The following is a 17699-nucleotide window of genomic DNA, read 5'->3' as shown; positions in this document are numbered from 1 at the left end:
TATAAAGTTCAAAGAATTTCCAAAATCTTTGTCCAGAGAATGTTTAAGGCTATCCAATAACCCTCTGGACCAACTGAGGTCAATAAACATGTTTCCTGAAAATTCCTTGCATATCTAGCCTCTTCTGTCCTATTTCACAACCACAGGAAGTGAGACAAAACAGAGCAGTATGTAACTTTTTCTAAGCACATGCAAAAACAAGGTACTGTGCAAGTCACAAAATACCAATCATCTTCCTATGTTGGTGATATGAGTGACAGTTGCATCTTTACAAGTTAGTTGTATCCTTGCTGTGGTCTATACTTTATTATGACTAAGATTCACTGAGACACTCCATCCCACAATTGTTCCTGCTTCTTGACAACACCCAATCTAGAGTCAACCTCTACTTCCTCAGACATCTATCTATCACCCAACCAAAGCCCCAATCTTGTATCTCATCCTTTAAACACCTGGGTACTAAGACACCTATTTAATCTCATGGTTTTTGTATGAACATAAATTTTAACAGACTTCCATCCAGGAGTCACAGTGCATCTTTCTAGGTGGGAGACTGAATATGAAGAACACACTAGATATGCATTATCAGAAATAGTAAGTATGAGCCCACACATTGCTAATTACATTTCAGTTAAAAAAATTTGAATTCAATTGTTTAGTCAGCCAGCTACATTTTAGTGCTTAATAGCCATATGTAACTAGTGACTACCTTATTGGAAGGGGCAGAGACAGAACAATTTCATCACTATAGAGTGTTCTATCCAACAGCACTACTAACATACTAAGTTTAGGTCCTTCAAAATCCACACGAAGACTGAGCCCTCATGAATGGTATTAGTGCCTCCTAAAGGAGAAACCAATGGAACAGAAGCAATGTTTGAAACAATAATGTCAAGAATTATCCCCAAATTAATGTCAGACACAAAACAAGGAAGCTCATAGAACAACTAGCAGGATAAATATGGGGAAAATAAATCTATTGCTAGGTAAATCATATGCAAATTCTGGAAATTCAAAGAAAAAGAAAAAGTACTGAAAAAAGTCAATACGTCTAGAGGAGCAAATATAACACTTATGTATGACTTCTTGTAAGAAAACATGCAGGCATTAAGATAGTGGAATTAAGTATTTAAGGATTGAAAGAAAAATACCACCCAGATGTCTGTATTCTGTGAAATTGTCCTTCAAAATTAAAAGAAAAATAGACTTTCTCAGATAAATAAAAATTGAGGGAATTATTTTCAGTAGACTTCCTACAATGAATGTTAAGAAAAGTTCTTTAGAGAAAGAGAATTCATATAAATTAGAAAGTCAATTTTACATAAAGGAAAGTTAGAACATTAGAAAAACAGATAATGAAGGTAAAATAATTTTTCTTTTTTTTTCATTTTGGTGGTGGGATTGAACACAGGACCTCATACATGCTAAGCATGTGCTCTACCACTGAGCTGCATCCCCAGTGCAGCTTACTGCTGACTGACCTAGCACATAACAGTCTTTTCAAAATACAGTTTTGCCATAGTAATGATGATTGAAAAATACAACCTGGAAGAACAAGAATAGACAATCTGAATAAAGCTGTATTTAAAAAAAAAATGAATCTAATGATTCATCCAAACAAAGCACCAGCCCAAGCTGAATTCACTGATGACCTTTGGCAAATATGAAGGTCCTCCTTACCATTTAGAGTAAAATGTGAGAGGTGAGAGAGAAATTGTTTTGAATGAAAAGGAACTAGAAATTAACGATTTAGAAAATTCTCATCCTCTTGATATTGCAAGAAATGAGAAAGTTCGTACTGAAGAATGTGGCTGAATTTACTATCGAAGCCCAAATTTCAATCTTAGACTTTTCAGTTTCTGGAACTATGAGGAAACAAATTTCTGTTATTAAATCCACTTAGTTTATGTTAATTTTTTTTATAGCAGACTAAGTACCAATAGTATAGAAGAGGCTTTGGACCTGGGTAATGGGTCAAGGCTGGAAGAGTTGTGAGGGTTATAGTAGAAAAGCCCTACTTTTTCTTGAAGAGACTATTGGTGTAGATGTTTAAAGAAATTCTGTTGAAGGTTTGAAGAAAAAAATAAAGCTTTGGATAAAACTTCTATCATCATAGAGAACATGCATGTCATTATAACAGTGTTGGTGAAAGTATGACTATTAGAGGGCACTCTGATGAGTCTCAGTGAAAATGAGAACTGCCAATGGAAGCTAGAAGGGAGGTGATCTTTGTTATGTGTCTTTGTTATAAGCCAAGAAGAGAGGCTTCACCTGGAACTAAATTACCTGGCAGCTGGATCTGGGAATCTGGGCCCCCAGAATTGTGAGAAAATTGCTTAATTCACCCAATATAAGGTGTTTTATCAAGGCAGCCTGAACTGAATAAGATATACATTACTCACAAAACATTTATTTAATATCTGTTGTACATGGGGTTACACAAAATAACAATATAAGAGATGTGTCATCTGGTAATTCAGATTAGTGTGAAGTGAGAGTGACCTGGGAAGTTTTCTTAAAGAAAGAAATTGAGCTAAGAGTGAGTGTTGAAAATATATCAAAAATAAATATAGAACCTCACTAATTAACAAAGCAATGCAAATTTAGACTATAATGACAGATTATTCACCGATGCACTGGATCAAAGATCAAAACATCAACAGTCTTCAGTGCTGGTAATGAAGTGGGAAAATAGGCACTCACACGTACAGTTGGTGGCATTATAAACTGGTTCACCTCATATTATGGTTTAGATGTGGTGTCCCCCGAAAGTTCACATGTGAAACAAAGAATGTTTGGAGAAGAAATGATTGGGTTATAGCCTTAACTTAAGCAGTGAATTAATCCCCAATGGAATTAACTGAAGTGGTAGGGTGTCGCTGGAAGAAATGGAAAGTGGGGTGTGGCTTTGGAGTATATGTTTTGATTCTTGAGAGTGGAGCCTCCCTCTCTCTCTCTGCTTCTTGGTCATTTGTGATGTGAGCCACTTCCCTCTGCTACACATTCCACCATGATGTTCACCTTCATCTCCAGCTCTGAGAAATGGAGCCAGCCTTCTATGGACTAAGACTTCTGAAACTGTGATCCCTCAAATAAACTTTTCCTCCTTACAATTGTTCTGATTGAATCCTTTAGTCACAGCAGTGAAAAAGCTGACTAAAACAACTCATCTGAAAAGCAACCTGGCATCTATTATCTTATAATTACACATAAGTAATACATAATTACATATAATGAATCATTGGCATCATATTTCTTTTTCTAGGAAATATCCTCTGAATGGTTCTCATGAATCTGCAGATACACTCCATACACCTAGAAGTCATAGACAACCTAAATGACTCCATATAATTTAGCAAACTAAAATTTGTAGTTAAAAACTTCCCACACCAGATCAATCAATGATTGAATTAACTCAATGAGGTATATCCATATTATGGAATACTGTTCAGCAATAAAAAGGAATGAAATACTGACACATGACACATAATGTGTTTACCTTGAAAACACTATGATAGGGCTGGATGTAGCTCAGTGGTAGAGGGCTTGCCTAGCATTGTGTGAGAGCATGTGTTCAATCCCCAGCACTATCTATGTGTGAGTACACACACACACACACACACACACACACACTCACACACTCACATATACATTATGATAAGTAAAAAAAGCAAAACAGAATAGGCCATATACTATATGCTTTCTTTACATGAAATGTCCAGTAAAATAAGTCTATGGAATTCAAAAGCAGGTTAGTGTTTGCTTAGTCCTGGGAGTGGGGACAGGACAATGAGCATGAGGAATCTCTTAGGGAATGGAATTATTTTATAATTGTTTGGGGATGATAAATCTATACATTTATTTAAAATTTAAGTTGTTCACATAAGAGGGTAAGAAACATTGGACTAACATTTCACATGAATCCTTGATAAAATATCAGCAAATTAAGTGCAAAATATTATGATGCAGTTAGTTTTATCTTAGACTACGTATTTTTATTTATTTATTTATTTATTTATTTAACAGTAGAATAATTTTTTTTAATGTTAAATTTCAAATGTGTTTATTCTTATAAAGTACTTTGTCCTATTAAAACATAGATTTCTGAGTTCTTCCAGCATAAAGATGCTCAAGTTAAATTTAAAAGTCTTTTTCAATGATGGGAGATTTTGCTTACCTACCTAGCACACCTGAATTCCTGAGTTCAATCCACAGCACCATCAAAAAGTAGAATAAATTTTGGCATATAAATGGAGCACAAGTTATCATTCCTCTAACTATACCCTGAGCAGAGTCACTCTAGTAGTGTAATCATACATGTACATAGGTTAATAATGTCTGTTTCATTCTACCCTTCTTCTCATCCCCATAACTCCACCCCTCTCAAATCTCCCCTCTACACAAATCAAAGTTTTCTCATTCCTCCCTATGCCCCCACTCTACTGAGGATCAGCATCAGCTTATCAGAGAAAATAATTTGGCTTTTGGATTTGGGGTATTGGCTTATTTCACTTAGCATGATATTCTCTTTCCATCCATTTGCCTGCAAATGCCATAATTTCATTCTTTTTAAAGGCTGAGTAATTGTGTATATGTACCACATTTTCTTTATCCACTCATCTGTTGAAGGGCACTTAGCTTGGTTTCATAGTTTAGTTATTGTAAATTGAGATGCTATAAACATTGATGTGGCTGTGTGACAGTAGATTTTAAGTCCTCGGGGTACAAACTGAGGAGATAGCTGGGTCAAATGGTGATTCCATTCCAAGTTTTCTGAGAAGTCTCCAGATTGCTTTCTGTAGTGCTTGTTCCAATTTGAAGTCAAAAGAGTGTATGAGTGTACTTTTTTCTCCACCTCCTCACCAACACTTATTATTGCTTTTATTCTTGATAATTGCTATTCTGACTAGAGTGAGTAAAAATCTTAGAATAGTTTTGATTTGCATTTCTCTAATTGCTAGAAACGATGAACATTTTTTTCATATGTTTGTTGATTGATTGTATTTCTTCTTCTATGAAGTGTCTGTTCAGTTCTTTAACCCATTTATTGATTGGGTTATTTGTTTGGTTTTTTTTTTTTTTTTGGTGTTAAGTTTGTTGATTTCTTTATATATCCTGGAAATTAGTGCTCTGTCTGAGGTGCATGTGATAAAGAATTTTTTTCCCATTCTGTAGGCTCTCTCATCATATTTTTGATTTTTTTCTTTACTGAGAAGAATTTTTTTTAGTTTGAATCCATCCCATTTATTAGTTCTTGATTTTACTTCTTGCACTTTAGGAATCTTGTTGCAGAAGCAGGTCCTAAGACCACATGATGAAGATTTGGGGCTATGTTTTCTTCTATTAGACACAGGGTCTCTGCTCTAGTGCCTAAGTCTTTGATCCACTTTGAGTTGATTTTTGTACAGGGTGAGATATAGAGATTTAATTTCATTGTACTACATATGGATTTACAGTTTTCACAGCACCATTTGTTGAAGAGGCTCTCTTTTCTCCAATGTATGTTTTTGGCACTTTTGTTTAGTATGAGATAACTATATTTAGTGGATTTGTCTGTGTGTCTTCTATTTTGTACCATGGGTCTAAATGTCTACTTTGGTACCAATAACCATGCTATTTTTGTTACTATAGCTCTGTAGTATAGTTTCAGTTCTGGTATTGTGATGCCTTTTGCTTCATTCTTCTTGCTAAGGACTGCTGTGGTTATTCTGGGTCTCTTATTTTACAAATAAATTTCATAATTTTTTTTTCTATTTCTGTGAAGAATGTCATTGGTATTTTAATAGCAATTGCATTAAATCCATATAGCAGTTTTGATAGTGTTGCCATTTTGACTAGATTAATGTTGCCTATCCAAGAGCATAGGGGATCTTTCCATCTTCTGAGGTCTTCTTCAATTTCTTTCTTTAGTGTTCTGTAGTTTTTATTGTAGAGGTCTTTTACTTCCTTTGTTAGATTGATACCCAAGTTTTTTTAAGCTGCTGTAAATGGGGTGGTTTTCCTAATTTCTCTTGCAATGGATTCATTACTTATGTTAAAAAATGCATTTGATTTATGGGTGTTGATTTTATATCCTGCTACTTTGATGAATTTATTTATTAGTTCTAGATGTCTTTTGATAATTTTTTTTAATCTTCTAAATATAGAATCATGTCATTAGCAAGAAGTGATAGTTTGTGTTTTTCTTTTCCTGTGCATTTCCCTTTAATTTCTTTTGTTAGTCTGATTGCTCTGGCTAGAGTTTCAAAGACAATGTTGAATAGAAGTGGTGAAAAAAGACATGCCCCAGTTTTTAGAGGGAATGCTTTCAATTTTTCTCCATTTAGAATGATGCTGGGTTTAGCATATATAGTGTTTACAATGTTGAGGTATGTTCCTACTATCCCGAGTTTTTTAGTGTTTTGAACAAGAAGAGGTGCTGTATTTTGCCAAATGCTTTCTCAGCATCTATTGAGATAATGATATGATTCTTATTTATAAGTCTATTGATGTGATGTATTACGTTTATTGACAAATCCTGCATCCTGGGATGAATCTCACTTGATCATGATGCACTGTATTTTTAATAAGTTTTTGTATGTGATTTGCCAGAATTTTATTGAGAATTTTGTATCTGTCATCAGGGATAGTGGTCTGAAGTTTTGTTTCCTTGATGTCTCTCTGTCTGGTTTTGTTATTAGGGTGATACTAGCTTCATAGAATGAGATTGAAAGGTTTTCCTCCCTTCCCATTTCATGGAATAATTTGAGGAGTATTGGTATTAATTCTTTTCTGAAGATCTTATAGAACTTGGCTGAGAATCTGTCTGGTCCCAGAATTTTCTTGGTTGGTTTTCTTGATTTTGATGGTGTCTTCTACTTCCTTGATTGAAGTTGATTTGTTTAAATTGTGTGTCTTCAGGATTTTCTATTTTACTGTAATATAAATTTTCAAAATACTTTCTAGTTATCTTTTGTATTTCAATAGTGTCTGTTGTGATTTTTCCTTTTCCATCATGAATTTTAGTAATTTGAGTTTTCTGTCTCCTTTTTGTTAGGGTGGCTAAAGATTTATCAATTTTATTTTATTTCAAAGAACCAGCTTTTTGTTTTGTCAATTTTTCAATTGTGTATTTTGTTTCAATTTAATTTATTTCAACCCTGATTTTAAATATTTCCTGTCCTTTACTACTTTTGGTGTTGATTTGCTCTTCTTTTTCTAGTGCTTTGAGATATAATGTCAGGTGGTTTATTTGTTGACTTTCTATTATTTTAATGAATGAGTTCAATGCAATGAACTTTCCTCTTAACATAGCCTTCATACTGTCCCAGAGATTTTGATATGTGGTATTGAAGCTCTCATTTACCTCTGAGAATTTTTTTAACCTCCTCCCTGAAGCCTTCTGTTATTCATGTATTATTTAATACCTGGGATAATTCAACTTAAATGAGGATAGATTTATTTTGGATCACTGTTTCAGAGGTGCCAGACTGAAATTCCTTGGCCCTGTTGCTTTGGGCCTGTGAGAGCACAGTAGAGTACTTCATAGGGGAGCATGTGGTAGAATAGGTTCATTCACTTCTTGATACCAACAAACAAAGATAAAGAGGAGGGGACTGAGGTCTCAATATTCACCCCTAATAAACTAACCTCTTTACATTGGTTCCCAACTACTAAAGTTTCCACTCCCTCCCACTAGACTTATGACCAAGCCTTTGGCATATTGGGTCTTTGGTGGAAATTCAGTATCCAAACCATAATTGATAGGCAAGTATGTTGACTCTTACCTCTTCTGTTACACACTGTAACTCAACACCTCAGGCAGAGTTCTAGGCAAGAAATAGAAATAAAAGGGCACAATGTGAGAGCTCAGACTGGGATAACATATTAGGAATCCTGCAGGTGGAAGATTTAAGAAGCAGTTGAGATAGTAGACATGTTTTATTCAGAGGAGGCAGCAGCCTCTAGCCAGCCATCATTTCCAGTTTCGTTCCCCAGCAGGTTCCATTTAGTCCCCTGCTAGTTCCATTTATCCTCTTGAGTCTTCTGCATAGGACTTTTTTAAATATTCAGGCCAGACAAAGAAGACATACTAAAAACAGGTTACATCAGTAAACACATGCTCACAAGAAAATGTTTATGACCTTGAGCAATAGGCTGAATCTGAGTATTTATGACCTTGTCTACACACTGAAAACCTAGCCCACTGGAAGCCTCAGCAAGGGGGCCTAACTACAGCCATTTGGAGCCTGCTCTAAAGTGGGATATAAACTGTAAAGATTATATTTCAATTTTTAGATTATGAAATAACTTAATTCACTGGTGATATAATTGATTATATGGAAAATCCCTAGGCCAAGAATGTTTTCAAACTAATAGATGAATTTAGAACACTGCAATGTACAAAGTCAATTGGATTTCCATGAATCAGCAGTGTAGTATCTGAAAAATAAAAACAATTAAATTCCACTTATAATCACCTTGAAATAAAATATTTAGGTACCCATTCTTAAAATCTAGGTAGCGATTTTAGTTGGCTCTTTTCCTGCTGACTAAAGGGCCTGATGAGAAAAATTTTACAGTACAAAAATTTTATTTGGGGGCTCACATTTTCAGAGGTTTTAGAGCGTAAAGGGCTGACTTTATTGGTGGGGTGAGGCAGCACATCATGGTGGAAGGATGTGGCAGAGGAAATCAGCTCAGGGCATCACATCAGAAAACAAAGAGAGAGAGAGAGAGAGAGAGAGAGAGAGAGAGAGAGAGAGAGAGAGAGAGAGAGTTGTGCTTAACAAGGACAAAATATATACCCCAAAGGCAAGCCCCCAGGGACCCACCTCCTCCAGCCACACCCTACCTGCCTATAGTTACCACTGAGGTAATCCCTACCAGGGGCTAATGCACAGATTAGGTTAAGACTCTCATAATTCAATGATTTCATCTTCAAACTCTCATACATTGTTCTACACAAGAACTTTTGGAGGACATCTAATATTTAAAACATAACATAAACTTTTTATACTAAAATCTATAAACCTTCATGAAGAGCAAGAGCAGCTGCTGCTGCACCTGAAAATGCTACACAATGCCTATGTAGAGGCCAAACTGGAGTGGGGCCACCAGGCTCTGGGGTGGTAGTGGCACACACTGGCATTGTATCACAGGGCAGGGCACTGGAACAGGCAGTGGACACAGGGACCTACAGTTCTCCACACAAGCAAACTTAATTGTAAAACATGGGTAGATTTTAAATTGAGAGTTATTGTGGGTGAGTGTGTGTGTGTGTATGTGTGTGTGTGTTGTGTGTGTGTGTGTGTGTGTGTGTGAGAGAGAGAGAGAGAGAGAGAGAGAGAGAGAAATTAAATAGAAATATTATAGACAAGGATTGGAATAGGTGATATTGACAAGGCATCAGTTCTCTTAAAATTAATCTGTTGATTAAATGCAATTAAAAAATGAAATCTAACAGGTTACTTTTTTAAGAAACTGAAAAACTAAATTCTATAATTAGTAGTAAAATGGAAAAAAACTGAATTGTCAAAATAATTTTTCACTTGGAAGATGCACACTGATTTCAAGATTTTCTACTGCATACAAGTACTAAAAATAAAGAAGGGTGCAGAGGGTTCAGAGGGTACAGCCTTTGCTGTAATCAATCAATCCCCTGAACCCTGAGTTCAGGGAGTTTCACAGTTTTATACCCAGCGTGTAAGGGGAGGGGCTCAGAACTTCACAGTCTGCAGAAGTTCACATAAAAGCAGCTTTTTCTTTCACTGTTCTGGGCACATTAACTCTTCAAGGACAACACCTGAGAAGGGGAGAGCTTCTTCTCCCCTTTCTTTCCTCCCCCTGACAGCTGTTACCATGGAGCCCAGTTGTAACTTATCTTAAAAATGTACATGTCTCTGTGAAGCCCAGCTCAAGGCCAGAGGCCTTGTTTGCACATTTCTTCAAAGTACTATATTGGTTACGTTTGTAAAAAACTAGTAAGGGGGTGTTCAGCACCTGGAGTGCTGGTATCTTCTCGGCCAGTGGCCAAGTAAACAGGGTGACATGAAAATAGAAAGTTTATCTACAATGGACTCTTTTGCTGGCAGTCCTAAAATCAGCCATGGTAAAGAGGGCTTTTCTGTGGAGAAAGGGGGTGCCACTTCAAGTTCACCTTTGCAACTTGTCTCTGAACAAAGCAGAATGTAGAAAAACTTCATAGGTCTGATCAGAAAAACATATTAACCTAGGTACACTGGATCAAAATCATGAACTAAAAAAAATGTAAAATTAAAAAAAGAAAAACAAGTGTCCTAGGCAAAAAAATAAAATAAAAAAAAGACATGGCCACTATTTTAGTAAAGCAGCATGAGAGAGAGAGAGAGAGAGAGAGAGAGAGAGAGAGAGAACACTGAAATCATTCTTCTCCCTGTGTTGTAGCCAGGGAGAAGTTAAACTGAACTTTTCCAGCTAGATGTGCCTTTAAAACTTTTTCAGAAAGGAAACTTTTGTCTGTTGCTTCAAGCTGAAACCTGGTTTGAAAAAAAAAAAAAAAAACAGGTTGCAAAGTCAAGAGAGGGCGATGTGCTCTTGAGAGAAACAAAAAGAAGCAAGTCTGGGCAGACATTTCCAACACCCAGGTGAAGGAGAATCCAATCTACCTCTTTTGATGCTGAAAGACCCTCCGATTCCCTGTCCAAGGAAGACGCGTGAGACACTGGCTGCAAAACAAGAGGCAATTTATTAATACACAGGCGCCTGCGGGTGCTCAGCAAAACCTCAGCCGGAGCTTTGGTGAATTGGCACACCGGGCTTTTGGGTACAGGTCTTTTATAGGATAAAGGGGCAGGTTTCGCGCACGCGGGAAGTAACAGGTTTCTTATTGGTTATTTTGAACCCAACATATAGATTACCTAAAGGGCAAAGTTGTTTTTCATTTTATGTTCCTGGATAAACCTCATGACAGTTACATATTAACACTCTGGTTTTTCTGTTCCTGCTTATCATTATCAGTTCCTGTTTGTTCAGGCATGCCTTGGGATCTGCTTTTCTGTTCTTTCTCAACCATCCTGTCCTCTCACAATAGACTACCCTTAACTGATTAACAGATAGACCTCTCCGTGTTTACGTGGGTTAGCAACACGCCCTGATGGTTTCACAATGGGGCCTGGGGTTTCTGGGCTGGGGTCTTTCAATGCAAAATGGCGAATGATGCTGTGGTGCCTGCAGGTCACTGTTGTGGAATGCATCCCTGGGGTGTGGTCCCATATGTGCTTTCTCCCCATGAGCCCTATACCAGCAGGCTGAACTTGTGCATGGGCAGTGGAGACATTCAGAGGAGCCTGAGCCATGGTGCTGAGGTGGCAGCCAGGGGTTTTTTTGGTGGTGGTGGTGTAGCAGTGGAGGAGGTGGTGGCTGAAGGCTGTGCACTGAGTTCCCTCCAGGGAATGTGGCTGGGGAGTTGCACTCCCTTTTTGGGTGGCTTGGGTCCATGAGATACGTGTTCTCAGACCAGTGGTGGGGCAGGTGGTCACAGTCTCCTGATGGGGCAGAGGAACAGGGACCCCAAAGCATTCCTGTAGTGCCTGTGGGCAGGAAGGGCAGTTTTGTGCTGGGCTGGGTGGCCGCTCTTCTAAGAAGACTTAGGGTCCTTCCTCCTTCACCCGCAGTGATGGCAACTGGAGGTTTTGGGAGAGTGGAGAGCAGGGAAGCAGGGCCTGCCCACAGGAACCTAAATGCAGATCCGAGGACTCCCAAACACATATACCTTATTAGGTTTGATAGAAAGTGGCCTCTGATCCCAAGGTTTCATGGAGAGAATGAAAAATTGGAGGTTCCCTGGAACCAGGAAGGGTAAAAGGAACCCCCAAAACATCCTGTTTCCCAGTCATGGCACCAAAATGTAAGCACATGGCTCACAGATTATGGAGGCAGGGAGCAGTTTTAGAATCAGCAAGCTTCTCTTTATTCAACGAGAAGTTAATCGGACAAACATCTGATGTGGCTTATTTGAGAGGTAAAAAATGGCTGCTTGCCACAAGATTTTGGCCTTTTAATGCAACCTTAGCAGAGCCAGGACATGGAGGAGTTAGTTAGTTTTGGGGGACCCTTAGGGTAGGCCCTTTTGGCAGGCAGGAGAGAGGGCAATGCCATGGGAGGAGTTTTTGTGGCAGGATCACATAGGGCGGGACAGAAGGACAGGTAGGTAACCATATCCTTCACTCAGGACTTCCCACTGTGCCCCACCTCTCAAGGATTTCACCATCTCCATATAGCACCACATGGGGACCAAGCCTCTAGCACACTGGTTTTGGGAACACTCAGCATTCAGCCGTAACAAGCACACAGGTAATGACCCTCGGAGATAGTTTGAATAGGAAGTATAATAGGAGACCTTCTGGCTTTCTGTTAAATATGGGAAACAGACTATTCATATCCTCTCAGCAGGAAATAAAGCCTTTTTCTTTTCTCATCCAAAAACTATCTGTAGGAAATTTACCTTAAGTCAGGGAAAAGAAGAAGAGAAGATGAAGGAGGAGGAAGAGGAGGATAAGGAGAAGGAGAAACAAAAACTGTTTTTGAGAATTCTAATCAGCACTCTGCACTCTTACAGGTTAATTGCCCTGATTGGCTTTACCATTTGGGGTCAAAGACCTTGAACCTTAATTTTGTTTTTTAAATATCCTGGGCTGGTATTGACACAAAACTTGAAAGAGAGAAAAACAACTTCTATAGGAAACCATAATTAACCAATGTATTAAACAATCACATAATTCATTTCAAAGGAAATGAAGGGGTTTCAACATGATGAAATAGAGAAGGTAGCTTTCCTGTCTGCTCCTTGACATGAAACAAAGAAAGCATACAGGTAGCTTCTCAGCAAGGTAAGGAAACAAACAAACAAACAAAAAGACTTTACTAGAATTTAATACTGGACATTCAAAGCACATCAGGGATTCTGCCCTGATCTGCCCCAAATCTGCACTAGGAAGAAATCCCTAGTGCACAGCTCCTCCTGTGGCTAGAGGCACAAGCCAGAGCAGTCCCTCCACTAGGAAATTGCATAGGGAAATTAAAGGAACCCACATTTGTAGGAGGCCTGAGGCATGTCTGGTTATAGAGAGTTTAGAGATCAAAGACACTGCCCAACTAAACTGAAAAGTGTGTGGCAACATATCCTTGCAAGATAAAGAAGCCTCATCTTTTCTAGTTGATGTGGAGGGTAGAGGATAGAACCATTTTGCAGCTCTGTTTCAGGGGCTGGTAGCTGGGGAACTGATTCCTAGCAAACCAGAGTTTGTCCCGAAACACAGCTCTGGCAAAAACACACTGGATGACAATGAGTGTGCCTAAGTGACCAGAAGAAAATCAAATATGGAGAGAGGTTTATACAGGAGACTACTTGTTGTGGAAACCCACTGGGCTCTACACTTCCCCCTCTTATCTGGCAGCTGGCAGAACCAGCTGGGAGAGACACTACTGGCCTATTGGCTGGGAATTCAAAAAGGTGGGGGCAGGAGAGATTGAGTTTGGAGACTGAACCCAAGACCAGGAAACATGGGGTCCACAGGTGACATAGTGACTAAGAATTGGCTCCTCCACCACCCAGAGGAACCCATGGGAGATCTCTGGGGGGCCGTCTCCCAGCAATTTTGGGGCCTCGGAGGTGACTGATATAAAATCTCCAGACCAATTGGCATTTAATGAAGAACATGGAACATACTTAAGCCTCCAGGTGTAGAGAATCAGATGTGACTGCGTTATTATTACTGTCCTTGATGGAGTCTGCCTGCAAACGGGATTATTCTGTCAAGGTATAGATAGGTAACAGTGGACATGCTTGAAAACGAGATGTCTGCTGTCCTTGGCAGGACTTGCCTGCAAACGGGGTGTTCTGCCAAGTGGGCTAGGAGGGTGCTGAGAAAAATTTTATTATCTGTTCTTAACAAAAAGCAGAGCTCAGCATGATTCAGGCCGAGAGTAGATTAGCCATGAAAGCGGGTCACTTCTGATTAGAAAGTAAAACTTCTGTATGCCATGTTTAATTAGCTGAAAGACCTGATTCATTGCTGTTGGAAGGCTACCTTCTTTGTTCACAATACTATAAAAAGATTACTTGTATACAATAAAGGACTTTTTTTTTTTTTCTGCTGCTTCTTTGCTTGCTCTCCTTCTTCTTTCTTTCTCATGCTGAACTGCAAGTGAATTACTGCAACACCAGTTTACCAGCCTGTAGGAGTTCCTCTTTCATTCCAACAACCCCACCCTGAGGGTGGAGTAAGCATTACACTCCCTTGGACCCCACCTAACACTGTTTTGAAGGGAAGCTGAGACTGTTTTGAACCTCAATGGAAACAATTCTTTAACTTTTCTTTCTTTTTTTAAAATACTTTTGATTTTATTAAAATCAAAGTATAAAATTTTGAAATCTACATTTTTTTTTGCAGTACTGGGGATTTGGATTCTACATTTTTAAAACACTATTATGCTAAGAATCAGTTATTTCTTCATACTACTGGTACATTTCAATACTTCTTTCCATCTGGAATAACATATTTCTAAAATATCTTGAATTCTCTGGCAAGTTAGTATGACTTTTCAGCATTTAGTCATTAATAAAACTTCTGGGGATTTCCTTGAGGTCTTCCCATCCCCCCTCCCCCCATTTCTCTTTTTTAGTTTATTTGCCTTGTATCTCTCGGCCATTAAGACAAGCTCCTCTGGAATACTCGGATATGCTCTTTCCAGAATATTATTCAGTAGCAACCCTCCAATCATTTCTAGATAAGGCTAATTGACATGCCAGTTCTCCCTGCTCTTCCAGTTCTCCCTGCTCTTCCAGTTCTCCCTACTATGTGTACATATTCTTCAATATTCCATGGAAAATCATAATTATATACATGGGTGATATCATGTACATCAAGACCTCTAGATGCCAAATCAGTAGCAATCAATAGTCTCACTTACCCTGATAAAGTTCTCTAATGCTTTCTCACAATCACTCTGTTCTCTGTTGCCATGAAGAAACTCTACTGATGTGTGTCTGAGAATTAGGTCACTTGATAAGTGATCAGCAACAGCTTTCCTGCTGACAAACACAATGACTTTATCTTTAGGTGACATACTCTCAAAAAAAAAAAAAGTTTGAATATGAGTTTGCTTCTCCTCCTCTGTTGTGATGATTATATTTTGCTTCATTGTATTTACAGCAACGAGATCTAAAGAACCAACATAGACAATCATTGGTTCTTTCAAATAAGACTGTGCAAGTTGACAGACAGCATATGACCAAGTAGCACTTGTCATAATTGTCTGTCTGTCGGGGCATACATCTAACAAAATCTTCATTATTTGGGGTTCAAATCCCATGTGCAGCATCTTGTCTGCTTCATCTAAAACCAAGTATGTTACACTTCTCAAATTCACAAAGTTATTCATTTGCAGATCATTCAGTCTTCCCGGAGTTGCAATAATGATGTGTACACCTTTTGAAACATTTTGTGCTGAGTTTCTGTTCTCGAGACTAAAAGACTCAGGGGTCACTCCAGTTAAACTGGGCTAACTGGGCTGTGCAAAATAACCACACAAGAGACACAAATACCTTTTTCTTTGGGATTGCTGTGACGGCTCCTCTGACCTTAAGAGTCCGAAGGAACAGAGAGAGAGAGCACACGCGCTGACCCCTTTTATTGAGAAGTTATTTAAATGAGGCAAGGGGTCAGGTTTCAGGGGTCTGAGTCTTCATGATGTCCACTGTCAGCAACTTGACTGACACCTGGGTAGGCCACACCCAAGGGCACAGTAAGAGAAGGGGACACACACAAGGCACTTCCATGGAAGATTGTATCCTAAACAGGGCAAGGGGTTATATTACAAAGGAACAGGTGAGCATAGCTTCACCCATGGGGCTGTAGCAAGACACACCCATGCACAAGACACTGACCCTCAGACCCAAGAAGGGTGGGGAAAGCTCTGCCACATTCTGCAACTGAGCACCTCAGCACCCAGCCAGGAGTGTAACCCAGTCATGTGTAAGGTTGGTCTCCCACAATCTTGTATTTTTCCATCTCTATCTCCACCACCATATACACAAACACTTCTAAGACCTTTATATGGATATTTAGAACATTCAGCTTCAACCTAAAGAGCCAATTCCCAAGTTGGTGTAAGGACTAACATTCCAGGTCTATAACTTTTCTCTCTAGCTACTGGTGGAGAGTCTAGATGAATAAATCCAGGCATTAAATGTGATAGTGTCTTCCCTGTTCCAGTTTGTGTGACTCCAATAAGATCTATTCCTTGTAAAATTATTGGTCACAGCCTGTGATTGAATTGACTTTAGCTTCTGGAAACCTTCCCTTTTAATGTTTTCCATAACTCCAGGGAGACATTAAAAGGCATCTTCAAATTTACAGGTAGGATTGGGGAGAGGGCGCTTCGTACCATCTTTCAAATTATCACATGTTATATTAAAATTTTCCTTCCTCCAGTTGTCTACCTGCACTTTTGTCATATAACTTATTGTTAGTGATTCAAGCAGGAATCTGCTCTCCCCGGGGATTGATAACCCCAACACTAAGATGGGGCTCAACCACCCCATAATTTCTCCTTTAGCCATTTCTAGTGTAGGATTTGACAAGTTCCTATTTTGTTATACCCAGATAGTGACAGTGACATTGAATCCAATGCCTCTCTCATGGCTTTTACATGAGTGTCCTGGAGGTCCTGAAGGGGAGAGCAGGTGGGGCAATGTGAACACAACTGGGTAATGGGGACTCTGGATATGGATGTTTGATTGTGTGATGGGCTGTTCGTAGTGTCACCTCTTATGAAGTCTTTTATTTTTATTTTTACTTTACATTTTCCTTTAAAGTGTGACTATGTGACACAAGATTTCTTAAAGTCTGCCCCCTATCTCTACTGTTATATACAGAGCTGAATTTATTTGCAACTGGCATATCTGTGTGTCTCTGTGTGTGTATGTGTGTGTGTATGAGTGTGTTCCTGTTCACAAAATGTAAGGAAATTGCCTGCCACAGAGCAAGAAGACCCATTCCCCATATTGACCCTGGCACTAATTCCCATCAACCTTCCTGTTTCAGCAGAGATGTGGCTGGGTTGTCTCCATCTCTGTCTCAACTTCATGGTGCACTGAGTTGTAAGTATTTATTTCTTTACCAAAAATAAGAATCTCACCATGAGATGTGGTTGATGAGTTAGTTAAAGCAGAAAAGACTCCTAACACTTGAGAGATGAATTAAAACCTGAGAGTTTTCCAGAATCCATATTTTTTCTCTGCTGACTTCATTGCAGGTGGGAACAGGTGAAGGTTGTGAGGAGTTGGGAGTAGACAAGTTGTGGCCAGTTGGTTTTTAGTCCATTGTGACCTTTCAGTCAGTCCCTAGGGGTCATCTTCCATTCTGTTTTGTCCTTGTCCCTCAGTTGAACTTTGTTCCACCATGACTAGGGACATAGCGACTTTGACATTATCCTGTCCTTGCTCAGTCTCCAGAACCTTGGGTAGTGAGAGCTTTGTGTGGTTGGGTCAGCCTAGGATCAAGCCTGGCTCTGGCTCTTAGCTGCCAACTTTCCTGTGTTGAGGTTTTGTTTCTTTGTTTCCATGGGAGGATATTTCCTGTTCTTGTTCTTTTGTGTGCATTCTTTTGTGTCATTCTCCTCTGGGTGTCCCCTGACCCTGTCACAGAAATCATCTGTTCCAAAATTTTCCCAACAAA

The 17699-nt window shown here is 38.9% G+C and overlaps 1 pseudogene; it reads right to left on the bottom strand.

Moving 5' to 3' along the window:
- Positions 1–14562: 14562 nt before the first annotated feature.
- LOC143402063 (putative ATP-dependent RNA helicase DDX43 pseudogene) lies at positions 14563–16477 on the bottom strand (annotated as a pseudogene).
- Positions 16478–17699: the final 1222 nt, after the last annotated feature.

The sequence above is a fragment of the Callospermophilus lateralis genome, chromosome 6, assembly GCF_048772815.1.
Source record: "Callospermophilus lateralis isolate mCalLat2 chromosome 6, mCalLat2.hap1, whole genome shotgun sequence".
NCBI classification, from domain to species: domain Eukaryota; kingdom Metazoa; phylum Chordata; class Mammalia; order Rodentia; family Sciuridae; genus Callospermophilus; species Callospermophilus lateralis.
Note: the sequence above shows the minus strand (reverse complement) of the source record. Positions and strands in the feature narration are given on the sequence as shown.